The sequence below is a fragment of the Microtus oregoni genome, unplaced genomic scaffold, assembly GCF_018167655.1.
Source record: "Microtus oregoni isolate MIOR12 unplaced genomic scaffold, Mior012 000017F_ref0000208, whole genome shotgun sequence".
Lineage (NCBI taxonomy): Eukaryota > Metazoa > Chordata > Mammalia > Rodentia > Cricetidae > Microtus > Microtus oregoni.
Window position 1 is genome coordinate 40,186,533 of NW_024543076.1, and position 16,295 is coordinate 40,202,827.

Sequence of the window (16,295 nt, forward strand, 5' to 3'; positions counted from 1 at the left end):
TTTTCAGGCTTAGGGATGGCTATGATGACAGAAACTTCTAGTCTGTCCTTTTTGCTCTTGATGCGACTCTGTCTACACCATTTTGGTTTCTCTTTGTTATTTTACTCTTGAGTTAGTCTGGAAGATGGTGATGTCCTAAATGAATCCCAGTAACCTAGTCTTAAAAGCTGGGAACTAGAGTGCGATCTCAGCAGGTGCAGATAGCCACGCCCCAGGGTCTCCTCTTTCTGATCTTACACCTGTAGATATGAAATGAAGCGTGGGGGTGGGGGGCAAAGTGAGAGTGACTTTTGTAAAGAGTGTTCTTCGTTGCTCTCCATACTTCTTACTACAACGTGGAACTTTCCTTAAGTTAGCTTGGAAGTTTGCCTGGCTCCCAACACACAAGGGTGGAAGTTGAAGGGGTGATCTCCAGGCTTCACTGTGTGTGAGTGCAAAGGTTACTTACAAATGACCCTTCTCTGCCTGTAAAATCCACAGTGCAGATGCTTCTCCCCGCAGCTTCTGTGTATGAGCCCCACTATTCCCACGGTGGCAGTAGCTCCAGCCATTGCCTAGTCATGGTCGCCATTGCCTGTTGTTCAGCTTCCTGTCACATGGCAGCATGGGGATTCAGAACCCATTTGTCATAGGAGGATTATGGATTGTGTTGAAGGAACTCGGGAATTTTGACCAGGTAAGGTCTGTGGTTCACCATGGGTGTCAGATGGGTCTTTCTGGCAGCAGCATGGAACTTAGTCCAGTATGGAAGTTAGGCCACAGAACTGGGCCTTGCCCAAGGTGAGAATGGGGAGAGCTTGAACTGAAGATGCCACAGTGTCCATAAACGTTAAGTTTACATTTCTGAGCAATAAACCTTATCAGCAACACAAGAAAAAAGTAGAAAAACAGTTGTCTGGTTTGAGCTCATGAGACTGTTTAACAGTCAGAAGTGGGAGCAGCAGACTTGCTGAGGGACCATGGCACCATTTGGGAAAAGTCAGTTCCAGGTGCCTGTGAGGATCCATGTTGCGGCCTGTAGTAGTTACCAATGTTTAAGAGGGAAAACTAGGGTAGCCAAGTGACAGGGCACTTGCCTGGTATGCAGGAGACCCTGGGATCCACCCCCTGCAGAGAGAAACAGTAAAGGCCAGGATGACACGGGATCTGCTGCCATGGGACTCTGCTTCTCGTTGCAGATCATCAAGTCAAGGAGGTTGCTTTTCCTTGGCTCCTCCTTGGTGTTCCTTCGAGGATGCAGATAGCAGGGAATGTTTCTTCTTCTTTCTGCTTTAGAGCATCCCCCACATCCTTATCTCCTCCCAGACTCCAGGCCCATGTGTACCAGTGGCTCATTTCCACGGGTCAAGAGAGCCATAGGCTGTGGCAACCCCACCTCCCAGGAGTCCAGCAGCTTTCTGTCTTGGCTGACTTCTGAGCTGATCTTTTCCCGCTCTTCTGTTACCTATGGAGATTAAATTCTGTAAATCTTTAAATGTGTTTTGTTTTCCTGCTCGAATATCGCCTGACACAGAAATCATGAACATGCAGTGAAGACTGGTGTGGTTAAGACTGTAGGGGCTGAGAGGGTTCAGCAAGCAGAGGCACTGGCCAACAAGCCAACACAAGTTTAGTCCCTGGGATCCACGTTGTCAAGGAGAGAACTGACTTCTGGTGTAGGAGGTCCTTCTGTCTTTGTGTTGCTTTCATTGATTAATAAAGAAACTGCTTTGGGCCTGTTGATAGGGCAGAACTTAGGTAAACAGGGAAAATTAAATGGAATGCTGGGAAGAAGAAGATAGAGTTGGAGATATGCCATGGAGCCGCCAGAGACAGACGCTGGGAATTTTACCCGGTAAGCCACTGCCAGGTGACAATAAACAGATTAATAGAAATGGGTTAAATTAAGATGTAAGAATTAGCTAATAAGAAACTAGAGATAATGGGCCAAGCAGTGACTTAATTAATACAGTTCCTGTGTGTTTATTTCGGGGCTAAGCTAGCCGGATGGCCGGGACGAACAAGCAGCCCCTCCTTGCAATAGACTTCCACAAGTTCTCCTCTCACCTCCGTCCATATTCCATGGTACGTGGGCCTGTGTACACCCAATACACACATGTAACACCTGTGTTACTCTCTATGGTAGTTTGCACTACTGTAACATTGGCAAGCCGTGCAAGGGCCTGGAGATTAAAAGAACATATAAGAGACATGGGTCATTCGTGAGGAGATAATGACGAATGCCATTTATTCACGTTTAGGAAAACGTTATATACCTAGCTGTTGCACAATGGAATTTCCCCAAGGCAGGTGAGAAATTACCAAGCCCAAGACGGAGTAAACAGTGGCCCTGTAGCTAACCACCAGGGAGGGCAGAGGGAGCAAACAGGATGTTTAGCAGAAAATGCAACAAGATGTCTGGCCAGAAACTGTCCTCAAGATGAAACCCTGGGAGGAGGGGTAGACCAGTGGACCCTACACACACACAAAGCAAATAAAATATAAAAAAGTAAAGAGGAAATTATAATTGGGAGCTGGAAATTGCCAATGCATCTTGTGAGAAGTCGGTGATGGTAGCAAGAGCACCAGAACAGATGATGGTGGATCATTAAAGGGACAGAATTGAAGCAGTGACGTGCTCTTCAGGCTTCCATTTTTATTCTCCACAAGTGTGGTTATTAGAAGAAGGATAAAGGAGCAGCGCAAAGAGAAAGGAGTTTAGGAGATGGGAAGACTTGGGTGTCATTAACACACAGAAGACATGGGAATTAATAATAAGTGGAGAAAGAAGCCTCAGACAGGAGTTAGTGACAGATCTTGAGCCTGAGCCTGAATAGGACGAGCTCTCTGTCTCCTCAGAGAAAGAGGCTCCAGCATGCATGCCTATGATGATGTGTGTGGAGGACCAGGCACTAAGTGAAGATACTCTTTTTTTTATTGTTTTTATTGAGCTATATATTTTTCTCTGCTCCCCTCCCTTCCTTCCTCTCCCCTCCCCTTCTACCTTCTCCCACAGTCCCCATGCTCCCAGTTTACTCAGGAGAGCTTATCTTTTTCCACTTCCCATGTAGATTATATTGATGTATGTCTCTCTTAGAGTCTTCATTGTTGTCTAGGTTCTCTGGGATTGTGAATTATAGGCTGGTTTTTCTTTGTTTTGTCTCTAAAAGCCACTTATGACTAAGTAATAAGATATTTGTCTTTCTGGGTCTAGGTTCTCTCACTCAATATGATGTTTTCTAGCTCCATCCATTTGCCTGCAAATTTCAAGATATCATTATTTTTTTCTGCTGTGTAATACTCCATTGTGTAAATGTACCACATTTTCCTTATCCCTTCTTCAGTGGAGGGACATCTAGGTTGTTTCCAGGTTCTGGCTATGATAAACAATGCTGCTATGAACATAGTTGAACACATGTCCTTGTGGCACGATTGAGCATCTTTTGGGTATGTACCCCAAAACTGGTATTGCTGGGTCTTAAGGTAGGTTATTTCCTAATTTTCTGAGAAACTGCCATATTGATATCCAAAGGGGTGTACCAGCTTGCATTCCCGCCAGCAATGGAGGAGTGTTCCCTTTACCCCACCACCTCTCCAGTATAAGTTGTCATCAGGGATTTTGATCTTGGCTATTCTTTCAGGTGTAAGAAATCTCAGAGTTGTTTTGATTTGCATTTCTCTGATGGGTAAGGATGTTGAACATTTCCTTAAGTGTCTTTCAGTCATTTTAGATTCTTCTGTTGAGAGTTCTCTGTTTAGGTCTGTACCCCATTTTTTATTGGATTATTTGTTCTTTTGATGAACATTTCATGAGTTCTTTGTATATTTTGGAGATCAGCCCTCTCTGTCTGATGTGGGGTTTGTGAAGATCTTTTCCCATTCTGTAGGCTACCTTTTTGTCTTGTTGACTGTGTCCTTTGCTTTACAGAAGCTTTTCAGTTTCAGAAGGTCCCATTTGTTAATTGTTTCTCTCAGTGTCTGTGCTGCTGGGGTTATATTTAGTAAGTGGTCTCCTGAGTCAATGCATTCAAGTGTACTTCCCACTTTCTTTTCTATGAGGTTCAGTGTGGCTGGCTTTATGTTGAGGTCTTTGATCAATTTGGACTTGAGTTTTGTGCATGGCAATAGATAAGGATCTTTTTTTTATTCTACATGTTGATATCCAGTTATGCCAGCAATATTTGTTAAATATGCTTTCTTGTTTCCATTTTATATTTTTTTGCTTCTTTGTCAAAAATCAGGTGTTTGTAAGTTTGTGAATTGATATCTGGGTCTTCAATTCGGTTCCATTGGTCCTCCTGTCTCTTATGCCAATACCAGGCTGTTTTTAGTACTGTAGCTCTGTAATAGAGTTTGAAGTCAGGGATTGTGATGCCTCCAGAATTTCCTTTATTATACAGGATTGTTATGACTATCCTGTTTTTGTTTTTGTTTTGATTTTTCATATGAAAATTGAGTATTGTTCTTTCAAGGTCTTTAAAGAATTTTGCTGGCATTTTGATGGGCATTGCAGTAAATCTTTAGATTGATTTTGGTAAGATTTCCATTTTTACTATGTTAATTCTCCCTATCCAAGAGCATGGGAGATTTTTCTACTTTCTGGGCTGGCATCTGTAGTCTCTTAATGTCTGCATAACACTTGACCAGGACCTTCTTTCACTGTTTCCATTGATAAGTCAGGTATAATTCTGATAGATCTGCCTTTATATGTTACTTGGCCTTTTTACTTTGCTACCTCAATATTCTTCCTTTATTCTCTATGTTTAGTGATTTGATTATTTTGTGGCAAGGGGACTTTTTCTTTTTGATCCAGTCTATTTGGTGTTTTGTATGCTTCTTATATCTTCATAAGCATATCATTCTTTTGGTTGGAAAAATTTTCTTCTATGATTTTGTTGAACATATTTTATATGTTTTTGAGTTGGACTTCTTCTTGTATCCTTATTATTCTTAGGTTTGGTCTTTTCAAAAGATATTTCAAAATATCTTTCCTGGATATTTTGAGTTAAGCTTTTGTTAGATTTAATATTTTCTTTGACCAATGAGTCTATTTCCTCTATTGTATCTTCAGTGCTTGAGATTTTCTCTTCCATCACTTGTATTCTGCTGTTTATTTTCGCATTTGTGGTTCCTGATCATTTTCTCATAATTTCTCTGTTTCTATAATTCTCCCAGTTTGTGTCTTTTTAATTGTCTCTATTTTCGTTTCTAGTCTTTCATCTGATTGTTTTTTCTTGGTTTCTTTAAGGTATTTATTGATTTCTTCCAATTTTTTGGATTTGTTTTCCTCCATTTCTTTGAGAGAATTTTTCATTTCCTCTTTAAGGGCCTCAAACATTCTCCTAAAGTTATTTTTTAGGTCATTTTCTTCTGCTTCGTCTATATTTGGTTGTTAAAGTCTTGCTATTATAGAGCCACTAGCTTTGGTTGGTGTCTTGTTCCTCTTTGTGATGTTGAGTATGTTCTTACCATGTCTATCCATCTTTTCTCTGATTGGTGTAGTTGGGGCTGTGTGTTGATGATCAATCTTTCAGGCTCCAGTGGATCCAAGGCTCAGATGGTTGTTCCTCGCTGTGCAGTCAGGGCCACGGTTCCAGTCACTCTGGAGATTATTAGCTGTTCCTGCAGGTTTCTCAGTGCTCCCGGGGGATGCTCTGCAATACCAGGGGTCCTTTGGGCCTGCTCCCACCAAGTTTGCTTGCTTGGGGCTGCACCCACTGAGGTCGCTGCCTTGGGCCTGCTCTGGCAGAAGTCTCTGGCTCAGGCCTGCTCCCTCAGCAGCTGCTCCCAGGTTGTTGCCTCAGGCCTGCTCTGGTGTAGCCTGCTCCATAGAGATTGCTGCTTAGTGCCTGTTCTGTCAGAGGTCGCTGGCTCTGGTCTGTTTCCACAGAGGTCCCTGACTCATACCTGGTCCCACAGAGGCCTTTGTCTGAGGCCCGTTCCCTTGGAGGTCATTGTGTCAGGGGTGCTCTGGTGGAGGTCCCTGGTTCAGGCCTGTTCCCTTAGACGTCCCTGACTTGAGCCTGCTCCTGCAGAGGAAGTCCCTGGCTTGGGCCTGCTCCTTCAGAGGTAGCTCCCTCGCATCTGCTCCTGTGAAGGTTACTGCCTGGGTCCTGCTCTGGCGGAAGTCTCCTTCTAACCCTGAGGGAAGATATTCTAATAGAATACTGTGCCCCTCACTTTGGCTATCAGACTATAGAGACAGTAGACTCCCTAGGGATTATAATTTCCCCAGAACTCTCACTCTGGGAGAAGAAAGGGTCTGGGAGCCTGGTGTCAGCCCAAGGGGAAGAGGGATTCCATGCAGTTCTAGATGTGGGTAAGAATCTGGACGGCACCCACTGAGATTTCCAGGTTCTTGTGTCCCAGAATAAAGAATTGGCCCAGGGACGTATGGACAGTACTAGAAATGGAGGCAGTTTGTTGAAAAAAAGACAGGCACTCCAAAGACTGGAGCGGGCTAGAGAGCTGACACAAGCAGAGACCCAGAGCAGGCCCTTTGTAGTTCATTCAGTAGCATCCACCTTCTGATGCTTCTTCACACCCCTGCCATAACTGAGCCTGGCAACCTCAGACTACCCTATAGGACAAACTGGAGATCAGGCAGCTATGAGTTAATAATGGGTGGGACCACACACTCACCAGGGCTGCTAAATTATGCATACCCCTTACCCTTTATTTAAACCTAAACCTCATGTTAGGACGGAAGGATTGACTGCTTGTAAATGTAAAAATGTAAGTTTAAAAAGACTGCACAAAATAGAAGCTTGAATGTGTACTTCAGCGAAGTGTGAGGGTCGCTGTGTGTCCTAAGGTTTAGAGGACTCGGACGTGCATTGCACACTACCCTGAAGACTTAGTTCTGAACACACTGTACGCACACACTGCACTGCCCATGTGCTTTCTGCACACAATGCCAGCTGAGGCTGCCTGAAGCGTGCTCAGACTCTCATAGGCCTAAGAGAAGACACAGGTGGATAGATCACTACACAAGGCTCCAACATCCATGATCATGACCTACACAGGAGTTTTGGTGTCAGGGAGAAAACAGGAGTGAGATAGCAAATATTGGGATTTAGATATAAAATGTTTCTCCAAAAGGCTCATGTTGTCAGCTGGGTCTGTGTTGTAGATATTTTGCTCTTGTTGCCATCCTAACACCTGACAGAAAGCAATTTAAGGAAGGGTTTTATTACAGTTTAGTGGTTTGATAGTACAGTATATCATGACAGAGAAGGCCTGACCCCCAGAACATGAGACCACTGTTCATATTGTGTCCATGGTTGGCATGGGAGAGACAGACAGACAGAGATAGACACACAGAGAGAGACAGAGAGAGAGACAGAGAGACAGAAAAGAATGCTGTGACTCAGCTCTCTCTCCTTTTTACTAAGTCCAGATCCCAGCTCACAATGGTGCCACTCGACCTGGAGCAGGTCTTCTGACAGCCTATGCACAACCTCAGAGGCATGTCTGGGGTCTCTAAAGGGATTCCAGAGCCAGTCAACTTCATCATCCATATGACCACAGCAGTCCCCAATATGCTTTTCATGAGTCAAACTTCAGGGAGCCGACTAGATCAGGAGGGTACTGCCTAATCAATGTATTATGGACGGATTCATAAATTGAACAGATTATTGGTAAGTAGTTAACTTGCTAGGAGGTGGAGCCTGAAGGAAGGAGGTTGCATGGGTGCAACTTTAAAGGGTGCATAGTCATCCCAGTCCCACTCCCTCTTTCTCTTTCTCTCCTTCCCTCACCTCCTCCCTCTCTAGTGTCCTCTCCTCCCTCACTGCTGCCCTGATGTAAGCAACTCTGCTCCATCTTGCCCCCCTTTGTTGTTCTGTCCCAGCACAGTCCACTGCAGTGCAATCAGCCCACCTTAGACTGCATGCTCCAAAACGGACAGTTAAGATTCATTTTTCTTCCTTTGTGCATGTATGTGTATACGGGTATTGGCTTATGCACATGTTTGTTTGGGTTTGTGTACATGTCTTTGGGGTGCACATGCGTGCTGATACACGTGGATGTCACTGGGTATCTTCTTGATCACTCTCCACCTTTGTTTATAGGACAAGGTCTTTTGCTGAACCCTATGCTCAAAGATGGGCTACATTGGCTGCCACTGAGCTCCTGGATCCACCTGTCTCCTCTCGCACTGGGATTATAGATGAATGCTACCTTCCTGGCTTCTTTGTGGGTGCCTCGGACTCAAACACAAGTCTTCATGCTTGTGCAAAGTGCACTGTACCAACAGAAGCATCTCCTCCATCCCTTTCTTTCTTTCTTCCTTCCTTCCTTCCTTCCTTCCTTCCGTTCTTTCTTTCTTGCTTGCTTTCTTTCTCAGATATCTATCTGTCCCAGCAGCAGCCAAAGTGGGTCAAGGAACACAACAAGGTCCTGCTGGAGCTGCGCACGTGGAGCTTGAGGAGAAACTGCGCTATGAGAAAGTGCATGGCAGGGAGGTACCCTTTGGAGCAAAAATATGGGATACCAGGGAGAATTTGGTAACTCCACTTTGGTGGTGTGAACCAGGGAACAGCTAGTTAAAATACCAGTTCTTTTTGGTGTTTCCAGTCTGAAGATTAGTCTTACCTTTCAGTGTGGTGTCTTGAATGAGGAGGACTCCACAGGCTCATATACTTGAATGTGGGCTCCCAGTTGGTGGGCTGTTTAGGAAGGATTAGGAGGTGTGGCCTTTTTGTGCCAGGCCTAGTCTGCCTTCCTCCTGCTGTAGGGATCAGGTTGGAAGCTCTCAACTACTGCTCCAGTGCCATGCCTGTCTGCTGCCGTTCTTCCTGCCAATGGTGATCATGGACTAACTCTGTGTGACTGTAGCGAAGCAAGCCCCAGTTAAATGCCTTCTTTTGTAAGTCACCCTGGCCGTGGTGTCTCTTCGCAGGATTTGAACAGTGACGGTGGCACTCAGGGTCAGTGTGGTAATCATCGTGCTGTGCGGGGCAGTGGCTTTAGCAGTGCAGGGGATCACCAGCCCTCACAGAGGACATCACGCACAGGTCAGTGCTCCTCAAGACCCCGTCCCACTGTCACCCTCTCCTTGCAATCCGGAAGCCAGGGATGGAGGTTACTGGAAATAAGACTTCAGTTCACAACTTTCAAAACAGCATACAGTACTGGAGAGACAGCTTGGTGGTTAAGAAAATATCCTGTGCCAGGTGTGGTAGTGCACACCTTTAATCCCAGCACGTGGGAGGCAGAGGCAAGCAGATCTCTGTGAGTTCGAGGCCAGCCCGGTCTACAGAGAGAGTTTCAGGACAGCCAGAACTGCTACACAGAGAAACTTTGTCTTGAAAAATCGAAAACAAGAACAAAACAAAAAAAGAAAAAAGAAAGAAAGAAGAAAGAGATTATCCTGCTCTCCCAGAGGATCTAGGTTCTGCGTCGTGGTGGGTGTCAGAGAGAGGAAGTGGATGCTTAATTAAGTTTAGATGACTTTTGAACAAGCTGGGGATGTAGTTCAGTTGGCAGAGTGTTTGCCAAGAAAGGAGTAAGCCCTAGGTTCTATCCCCAGCACCGCATAAACCAGGCATGGTGGGATACATCTGTAATCCTAATACCCGAGAAGTAGAGAATCAGAAGTGGAGGCCATCTTGCCACACAGTGAGTTCCAGTCCAGTCTTTGGTACAAGAAACACTATCTCAAAAGTAAATAAAAAGTATTTTGGAAATAAATCCAGGGTATGAGAGAGATGGAGAAGGTAGAAGTAATCTTTAAGTCACTGTCCTCAGCTTCCCCAAAGCCACATAGGGCCAAGGTTTTTCCTGCCTTATAGCTGCCAGCATTTTGCAGTACTCCATGGTTGCTGGCCTCCAAAACAATGTATTTACAGGGGAAATGTTTGGAATATTAACATTTTAATAATGCCAAAGTTTGTGAAGGGGATGTGTCTCAGCTCCATGTTCTGCCAGGCTTCTAGCCTGTACTTTCGGCAGCTTAGACAGTACGTCCAGGGCATCCACACTGGAAGGCTGTGGTTCACCGCAGATAACTCAGCAGGGTTCTCCCTGGCAACTCCAAGCCTTGGGCATTAACTGAAGTTGAACTTCTGCCCTGGGTTATTTAGAGCGAGAAGAAATAAGATCCCAGGCTCCAGCAGCAGAAAGGAGGCTTCATATTTACGACTATGGCTCATGGTTGGATGATGGGAGGATGGTTCAGGAAAGTTTCACGTTTCCAGAGCATGCTCACTGGTGTGAACATGTGTGTGTGTGTGTTAAATTTCATTTAGATAATTCAGTTTACTGTGGGGCTTCTATCTTTTCTATACCAAAGTTTTTTTATGTACTTTTAAAACAGAGTGCAATTCTAGGCCCAATTTTCTTCATCTTGCTTTCTGTAATTCTCCCCTAACTAAAAACATTAATGCTATCTCCGAGAATGCAATTATATTAGGGGCTTGACCTATTCTACACTTCCTGCTCACTGGGTTTATTTATGATGGACTAAGCAAGTTCTTAGCAAGTTTTAACCATGAGAAAAACGATTTACAGGAAATGGGGTGTAAGTCAGTAAAAAACTGAGTTCAAAAACATGCCAGGCAACAAAAAAGGGCCTTGGTCTGGCCTTTTCCTGTATTTGACCATAGCGATGATCACACAGATTAACGTGTGCAGGAGATCCACATGGAATTATATCCCTCCCCCACCGCCTTCTGCAGGCTAAACTGAAGAAGTAAACTGTGTGAATGTCAAAGTCCTGTTTTCATTACTGTCCAGAGTTACACAGGACGGTACATTAAAAGCAAAAGGAGATCCAGACTGCTCCTACAAATGTCCAGGGGTCTACAGTTAGCTCAGAAGCTTGAAAAGGAGGTGCTGTAGAGAGGCGCGGTCCAGTTGCTGAAAGAACGTAGAGTCATGACGGCTGTACAAGGACGTCAGAGGTTTAGAGGACCCAGCCTTCTCTCTGGGAATGAAAGGGGAGACAGGCAACTGCCGGCGGAAAAGGTCCTCCTCTTCCTGGCCTAAGATGATGCTGTGGCGTCTTTCACGGAGTCATAAATTCGGAAGGATCATCCACCAGATGCTGAAAGCAGTAATGACATTTGTTGACATATATTAGGTGCCGTGTGGTAGTCTCTTTGCAGGAATTGTCATAGCTGGTGCTCTTGATGGTCCTTTGGGCAGGTGCTGTTACAACATACATTTTTCAGATGAAGCAAGCAAGGCCCAGAGAGGTTGAAGAAACCAGCAGTAACCAACAGAGACAAACCATATTCAATATTCTCAGCAGCAATGTCAGTGTCAGTGTGTGTGTGTGTGTGTGCGCGCACGTGTGTGCGTGTGTGTAAGTGTCAGTGTCAGGTATGGTGCTCACTCTGTAAGGCAGACTGCCCTGGAGCCGTGTGTGTGTGTGTGTGTGTGTGTGTGTGTGTGTGTGTGTGAAGTGTCAGTGTTAGGTATGGGTGCTCTCTCTGTAAGGCAGACTGCTCCACAGCCTGTGTGTGTGTGTGTGTGTTTATGTATGTGTGTGTTTAAGTGTTGGGGTGCATGCACATGTGTGTGGGTGGTCAGATAGCCTCAGGTGTCATTGCTTAGGCACCGTGCATACCCCTCCCCAGGGTTTCTTGCTGGCCTGGAAGGACTTATCTAATATGTTAACTTGACCAGTGACTTTCAGGGATCCACCTGCTTCTTCCTCTGAGCACTGGGATTACAAAATGTGTTCTGGGAATCAAATTCATGCCATGTTTTAAGACAAAAACTACCCTGATGAGGTATCTCCCCAGCCAGAACTTCTCCGCACATATGATTATTTCTAGAAGATTCTCTACTGTATTTTGGATACCACGTTTGTTTATTGTGTGCTCACTAAATGTCAGGCACTTCATGTGGGTTTTCATGTTAACCCTTCACAGCAAACCTATATGTGTCTGTGGGCTCTTTGCTGAGGAAGAGACGACTGCCCCACACACCGCATGTGCAGAACAGAGAAGGTGCTCTGGTGGGCAGGCTCCACAGCCGCCCTGCAGGCTCTTTTGCTTCCTGGTCAAAAACATCAACCTCAAAGTCACTGAAGTGTTCTCTCCATGGCCTGCCTCTGGCAGTCGCTGTATCAGAGGGCATGGGGGGGGGGCGGGGATGTCCTTACTATGTTGATGTACTGGAGACTCAAGATAAGGACAACAATCCTATGTTTAAAGCGTCCTTGCTAATGACATTTGACTTTGAGAATCTGACACAGAGGCCAGCAAAGCATGTCACCAACCCATTTCTTTCACCTTTTTGTGACTTCTGAGCACCTGACAGGGGATTGAGTGCTTCCGGGGTCATCTCTGGTCCCACAAGACACAAGTCTCTGCCATCCAAGTCGACAGAAGTCAGGAAGCACTTGCCAGAGCAACTTCTGGCCCGCTTAGGGCTGGGATGGCCCTGAAGATTCCTTCTGCTCTCTCTTCTCCGTTGGAGGTTTTGCAGGCTGCTTCCAGCTGCTCCGTGTCCGGGTTTTGGGGGTGCCTCTTGCCTGCCGGTCCAGGAGGCCGGTAAACAAGCAGGGTGCAGCCAGCTAGCCTAGCCTCCCAACCTACCCCAGAGCTGCCAGATACTCCCGCAGGGTGAGCTAGAATTTGGCGCCACAGCTGAGAGTGTGGCCTTTGTTCACAGTAAAAACAAGGCTTAACTGGCTTTGCTCCCGCGCCCTCCAGCCCAGGCAGGCAGAAAGGAGCCTCTGCAAGTGTTGCGTTATCATTATCGCCGCCTGCCCTCCCAGGCACCGCACAGCGAAGATGCGGTCAAGGATGCTCACCCCAACCACACCCGACGGTAGCAGGAAGAAGCCCGGAGTGCTGCAGACTGCAGAAGCTCAGGACCACAGTAGTGCAGGTGGAAAGCACGTTGCTGTTGGCAACCGCGGCATTTTCAACACTGGTCTCCTCTGTCAGAGTTGTTACCCTCCGTGACTGAAAGGCTGCCTTCCACCTGGACCGAGTTAATGCATGGATTCCTTTATTCCAGGAGGGAAATTCTGCCATTGTGTAGGATACCAGTTCCCAACACAGAAACAGATTCTATTGTTGTTAGCTTAATTTTTTAGAGGAAGGAAAGAAAAAAACCCACCACTTACAGGGGCTGCAGAGATGACTCAGCAGTTAAGAGCACCAGCTACTCTTCCAGAGGTCCTGAGTTCAGTTCCCAGCAACTACATGGTGGCTCACAACCTTGTATTACGGTGTTTGATGCTTCTTCTGTCATGCAGGCATACATACGTACAAACAGAGGACTTGTGCATATAAAATACACAAATATTTTAAAAGTACACTTATTTATGTAGTATGAATGTGCAAAACAACTGGTCAGAGCCAAGTCTCTGATTTCACCGTGTTGGTCAAGCCTTGCGACATGGTAGCAAGTGCCTTCACCTGCTAAGCCTCCTCTCAGGCCCTAGTTTAATTTTCCAGTGCTAGGATCTTTGGAACACACCTACATCCGGTCTCAACACACTTGGAGAAAAGTAACCAGGTGAATTCCAAAGCCGCATAGGTTAGAGGTGATTCTTGTCACTTGGAAAAGACTTTTAGAGGCTGGAAGGGGATCTCTGAAGTCCTACAGTGAAAATTTAAAATGTATTTTAAATTTTACTTGTTTATGTACATTTATCTGCATGTATGTGTTTATGTGGGCCACATGCATGCCTAGTGCCGTCAGATGCCAGAAGAGGACATTAGATCTCTCGGAACTGAATCCGGGTCCCCTGGGAGAGCAGCCAGTGCTTTTAAACACAGAGTCACCTGTTCAGCTCCATTTTGATTTTAACTGTATAAGAATGAGTCTGTGTGTATGACTGAAAACACAAGTGAGCACCAGGGGCTGAGGAGGCCAGAGCCGCTGGCTCCCCTTGAGCTAGGCTTAGAGGTAGTTATGAGCTACCAAGGTGGGTGCTAGGAACCAAACCCCAGTCCTCTGTAGGAGCAGTAAATGCTCTTAATGACTGAGCCATCTCTCCAGCCTGGAATTTCATTCTTTTAGTTAGTCTTGCAAGAATAAAAACACCTTTGAGGAAAGGGAGATTTAAAAGATAATTGTTGACAATTTAGTGTGGATTATGTCCTGAGCTCAGTTATTTCTTTCTTGAAAGTATGTTTTCAGAAATGGGGATGGCTAGACATAATTGAGTTAAGCAAAACCAGGTGGTATGTTGTTGGAGGTTGCTTGTTCATTTCCCGGCCACCTAGACTCAAAATAATCACACAGAAACTGTATTAATTACAACACTGCTTGGCCTATTAGCTTATGCATATTTCTAGCTCACTCTGATGTCTTAAATTAACCCATTTCTATTATTTTATATTTTACCATGAGGGTTGTGGCCTACCAGGAAGGTTCTAGCTGGTGACTTGTGTCTTTCTCCTCTGGCGGCTCCATGCCATCCTATTGATTCTGCCTACTCTCTCTCTCTCCCCATATATATATATACACACACATATGTGTGTGAATATATGTGTGTATACGTGTGTGTATGTATATATATACATATATATATATATATATATATATATATATATATATATTCCAACCTGGCTATATTCTGTGAAGCCATTGGCTGCAAGCAGCTTCTTTATTAACCAATAAAAGCAACACATATAAAGAAGGACTTCCCACACCATTTCCCCTTTTCTGTTTAAATAAAAAAAGATTTTAACTTTCACATAGTAAAATTACGTATGACAGGTAGCAAGTAAGAATTATAGTTACAATATTTATATCTACTTTATCTTTTATCATAACTAAGGAAAACTATAACTATCTATTCTTCAGCTCTATCAAAGACCCCAGAAGGATATAATATTACTTAAGTAAGCAGGAAGGGCATTGTAAGCAACTTCCAAAATTCCAGAATTGACAGAGACATCTCACTGCCTGGACAGCCACCCAAAGTTCTTCTGTATCATTGGAGCATCCATTTTCAGCCTACAGGCCCATAGTATCCAGTAGACTTTTCCATGAAGTAGAAAATTTCAAAGACAGTTCTGCCTATATTGGCAGTTTGTCAGTCACTTTCTTCTGTGTCCTGCAAATGTCTGGCAGACTCATGAAGCAGGAACCCCAAAGGACCATCTCACCTTTTGGCAAGTTCAGCAGTCATTTCTCTGTGGGTCCTGTATATCCAGTTCATACAGTATAACATCAAGCAGTCCAGGCAAGAGCAGTTTCTTCTCCATAAAAAGCCTTTTGATGACCATCAGTTTCTTGAAGTAGATTGGTGCTGCCAGGAGCAGATGTGTCTCATTGTCGTGAAAATCCTATGTTCTTAAAACATTTTAAATGCCATATTCTGTAGGTCTTTGAAAGGTTTAAAGATTATCTATCTAGCTGAAGTATATCTCTATATATCTAGAAAACCTAACTAACATGACTATAAGTTTGACTATTATAGATGATTATCTATTAACTTATATTTCTTAATTAAGCATTACATTTTTAAATGAGCTGCACAAACACAATACCTTAATCAAGAACAGATACATATATATGTATATAAATTGATCTTAAATTTGTATCAATAAACCAAGATCCATACCAATGCAAATCTCTATAGCATATCCCCCTTTAAATGTAAAGAAACATTTATAAACAATATTTGGGAATTTGGGCATATTCCCAAACTGCTTCGTGCTTTTTATTAGGCAAAGTATTTTTGGGGGTGTTCACAGCAACCTTTCAGGGGGAGGTCTTAGTAAATCAACACATTAATCTGGAAGCAATCCAGAGGTTTTCATCTCCTGTGAAAACAAAGAAGAATCTCTTTTCCAAAGTAACAATTCTTAGAGCCAAATATTGAAGTCAAGATACCTTTATGTTGGTTTATCTTAGCAGCACCCAGAATCAAATATCTTTCTTCAGTCAAAAAATTAAAAAAAAACACAATGATATACATAATCCAGACTCTCTGTGTATATTCTATCCTTACGTGGCTTATTTTTCTTTACTCTTGCTTTTTTAAAAAAATATTTATTTATTTATTTATTTATTTATTTATTTATTATCTATACAGTATTCTGTCTGCTTGTATGGCTGCAGGCCAGAAGAGGGCACCAGACCTCATTACTGATGGTTGTGAGCCATCATGTGGTTGCTGGGAATTGAACTCAGGACCTTTGGAAGAACAGGCAATGCTCTTAACCACTGAGCCATCTCTCCAGCCCCTACTCTATTACTTTTTAATATCTATTTTATTATCTTTAGTCCTTTAATCTATGACTGTCTATACTCTGTCTCTTTAAAAACTTTGTTTTATTTTTTAAAACCATTTACTTCCTTTGTAATTGTCTATATTTTTTTCTCTCTCCCAAGTCTAC